At 32.2% G+C, this 4392-nt stretch overlaps 1 long non-coding RNA gene across 1 annotated transcript; it reads right to left on the bottom strand.

Annotated features, from left to right (window-relative positions):
* Positions 1-740: 740 nt before the first annotated feature.
* On the bottom strand, positions 741-4037 carry LOC108213401 (uncharacterized). The gene is made up of 2 exons (XR_001805266.2): positions 3959-4037; positions 741-1035 (listed from the first exon to the last, which is right to left on the bottom strand). It is a non-coding gene; the product is annotated as an uncharacterized LOC108213401 (long non-coding RNA).
* Positions 4038-4392: the final 355 nt, after the last annotated feature.

Below are 4392 nucleotides of genomic sequence, written 5' to 3'. Positions count from 1 at the left end.
CCTTGGGCCTTTGCTTGTATAAATGCAGGTAACAGTTCCACTTAATCAATGAACCACATTGATTAAGTTGAACTCTTTTGCTTGTTAAATAGAAAATCTGCATTCTAAATAATTGCCTCTCTTAATTTTCTAGTTCTTCTAGTTAATATCTTTGGTAATTGCCCTGCCTATGCTTATAAATTCATATGTGATGGATGTTTTGGTATAGATGTTATTAGCAGATTCTGTGATAAGTCAACTTTAATGAAGAAATTTGTCTAAATCATTCGAAATCTCATCTCTTGGACTAACTAAATTGCAGGTTTTTCAATTTTTAAATGCTCTATTATATGTTATCTGTCATGCCGTAGTATAGAATTTTGAAAAACGGTGATAACATTATCAAAATTCATGATTCACGGGATTTATTAATTGGATATTTGAACCTTTCAAGATAAAAATCTGTTTAAAACTGCTTCAGTAATATGCTATTTAATATTAGTTTGCAGGACTGATACTTTGATTATTCTTAGTATGCAAATTTTCATTCGAATAATCATGTATTTTTATCTTGCATTTGGACTAATTAAAACTGCAGGTTTTAGACGTGGAATTCATGATATGTACAATGTACTTTAAATAAGCTTTAGAATTCTGTGTACTTGTACTTATTTCAAGAATATAATAAAATTCGTGTTTGAGATTATATGTGACAGACCGAAATCCTGGGTCAACAGATTTGGTGCCACGCGGAAAAATCGTAAAAGTAAAATCGAATCTGTTCAATAAATAACAGAAAATAAAACAATCTGACCCCAAATCCAAGATCTTTTTAGGCTATAGCGCTAGAAACAAGAATCCAAAATCAAAACATAATATACAATAATCTCTGGAACGCAAATCTTATACCACTAGCATAACTCCGATGAGAAGCATACTAGGGTCATAACTATTTAATACAAAATATGTATTATGACTTACCAAAATAGATCATCTATAGGATGGCATCTTGCCTCCTCTGAGTCGCGCAGATAAAACTCTGGAAATTACCTTACTCTGAAAAGTAAGATTTAAAACAGCAAGTATGAGCGAAAGAAATGCTCAACAAGTAATTTAAAGCATAATAAAATAATCCAATATAAAAGTGGATTTTCAAATCCAATATAAAAGGATTTCTGTTTAAAACCTTAATAATGCAATCTCTTAAATATACAGATAGAAATCTTGGAATCAAATAAATGATTCACTTCAAACATTGATAATGCAGTTTTTAAAACTGAAGAAAGAGTATAAATCATTTAGAGGATTTACCCCCAACAATCTTTAAAACCATTTTGATTTGCAATACTAGCAAATCTCAAGGAAAACAACTTTAATATCATTTAGATCTGCAATACTAGCAAATCTCAGATAAAACAATACTTTTAATGATTCCATAACTGAATCATTCTAGAACTCTCAAAATAACTTTCCATAACTCTTTGATAATTGAGCAACACATGCACCAGCTATCCATATAAAACCATAGTTCAAGAAATTCCTTACTACTCTGTATCCACACTGTCAACTAAGTTTTCATATACTTAGCCTGCTGAACCAGCATGACAATGACGGGTTGAATAATCAAGAAGATCCCATTTCATTCTAAATTCTAACTGTCACCGAGCAACCAATGCTTCAACGACAATCTGAACTTCGAATTCAATTTATAATATTTTCATAATACTTACAGGATGTAATTGGAATATTTTTAACGCTGTGTTATAGCCGATGATCAGTCGCGAGATAACACCGGATCATGCACGAAGCATGTCACCAAATATAGGGAATTCCAGGCACACATTGGCCTAAGGCACACATTGGCCTAATAATCGCTGGACCGGCGCACGGCCTCTTACGCATACTTTCCAATCACAAAATAGCAAGGTCTCGAAATAATCGACATCCTTGTTTTGAATGAAAACCAGAATAATAACCGTTGGGTTAACGGTTCAGCCTTTCTAAAACATTTAAGTAAAAGTTCTTTCCACGGGAAAACAGTTTTATAAAACCACTGCTGATAAAAAGAGAATTTAAATTATCGTGTAAGTGTACACATGTCAAAATGATGACGAGGTAAGTAAAACAATATTTCATGCTCAATACACTTTAAAGCAATAACGCAATTGATTCTAGAAATAGAATCAATTATTTGAAATGTACTTATTCTGATAATCAACATAAAGAATCTTGTTTTCAAAAGATCAAATATATATTGTGTGCAGTCGCACAAACTATTTTTGAGTAAATATAAAATAAAAGATTTTAAATTAAAAAGATTTAGAATAAAAATCCTAAGATGACACAAGATAGGAATAAAATCCTTGTTTTCTAAAATAATATATAAATAGAGTCACCTGCAATAAATACAAGTTGTAGATAAAAAAAATTTTCTTTTTAAAATATAAGAAATAATTAGAGTCACTTGCATCAAAAGATAAAATCAAGAAATTTGCGGTAACACAAGTTATATATATTAGAAAACTTGCGAAAGTACAAGTAATCGATAGGGATACTTGCTCTTGAAATATAAGAGAAGAATTAGTATACTTGCCTTTGACAGAATTAACAGTGAAAACATAGTCACGCAACTCGAGAATAAAATATATTGCCTTGACATCTCGCGTCTGGCTCAACACAACTCGAAAATATAAATCAACTACTTCTGATCGTCATTGATAAAGACGTCTCAATCGACTAAATACGACAATAAAATAATACTTAAGTTGACGAAATCCAAATCGTCATCTGAATCAATAAATCGAATCAAATTCTAATTCTACCCATCGTGGAATGAAAATGTATCCAAATATTATATACACATAATATTCATAATTTAAACATATAATCATGTCTCACAAAATTGGCATGCTTTAATATTATAAAATAATATAATTAAATATTCAGAAATATCAATCCAAGTCCAAATATCAACCAGAATCTGAATCATAGACTCGATTCAATTCTCAGCTTAAATCCGAATTTTAATAATAAAATAATTATAAAATCGGACATCACTTCCCCTAAAATAGAGCAAGCCCAAAAATCAATAACCCAACAATCAATCAGTTTCTATTCTAACAGTCCGATAAATCAACAAATCCAACAATCAACAACCAACAATTATAATCACATATATTTCGGAATCTGAATATCAATAGTCGCAACAATATTACAAATTATCTAATCCGGAATGGAAAATAATTTTCGAATTTAAATAAAAATTTCCGGAATAAAATAAATTTATACAAGTCGCAACATTCTAATAATAAAATTCCAGGAATCCCAATTCGCACGTTAATAACACAACTTGCAAATAAAATATAAATATTCGAAGTCTGATATTAATTTTATAATTATTATTATAATTATTATTATCGTTAATTAATAATAATAATAAAAATAAAAATAAAAATAATATACTTATTCGATTATTCTCCGAAAAATATCTGTCCGTCACCGCCACTGCGGCTCCAGGCAGCCACCACCACCGCCTGAACCTCTGTCAGAAATCACAGCCTCCATCTCCTCTCTCTCTCTCTCTCTCTCTCTCTCTCTCTCTCTCTCTCTCTCTCTCTTCTCCGCTTCTCTTCTCGCGTGCGCCTGCACGAGCCGACAGCGGCGTCGCCGCCGCGCTCAACACGACCGCGCCGCCCTGAACTCAACCACAATCGCGGCTGTTTGCCGCTGCTACACAACCTCAACAGCTTTTCCCCGCCTTATTTCTCTGACAGTCGACGGCGTTGCCGTCGCCTGCTACCTCCTCATCTCCGCTGCACAACCATGCCGGCGGCAACACAAACCGCCGTCATAACCTCCGATTAAACCCCCCAAACTCCGATTCGAAACCAAAACAATCACAACTCCGGTTCAATCAAACAACCCAACACAGATACATACATATACATATATATGATTACACAATCAACATAAATCTCACCTTAACCCCTGCTTGAATCGACTGAAACGATAAAAGAAAAGAGAGGAACCCTAGCCCCCAATTGAACCGACCGTTGCCTGTTGTACTGTTTTTCTGATTTTATAAAATCTATTTATATAATACTAAAATCAACCCCACTTCTAATAAAAAGCTCAATAAAATATTTTTAGGGGCCCAAAAATATCTCCCAAAATTAAAAATAAAATCACCACAAATCTCGAAAAATCCCGAATGGGTGAAATCTGTAAAAAAATTTGTTTTTAAAACATTTGAAAATTTTATATTTAATTGCCCAAAATGATTTTTAAATAGCAAATAATTAAAATAATTATTCGCGAGAATTTTAAATATTTTCACATCGGACAAAACATAAAAATACCAAAATTGAAATATTTTGGCAAATTTTCATTTGGGTAAAATATTTGGTGCAATCA

This window comes from Daucus carota, chromosome 1, assembly GCF_001625215.2.
Source record: "Daucus carota subsp. sativus chromosome 1, DH1 v3.0, whole genome shotgun sequence".
Classification (NCBI taxonomy): Eukaryota; Viridiplantae; Streptophyta; class Magnoliopsida; order Apiales; family Apiaceae; genus Daucus; species Daucus carota.
Note: the sequence above shows the minus strand (reverse complement) of the source record. Positions and strands in the feature narration are given on the sequence as shown.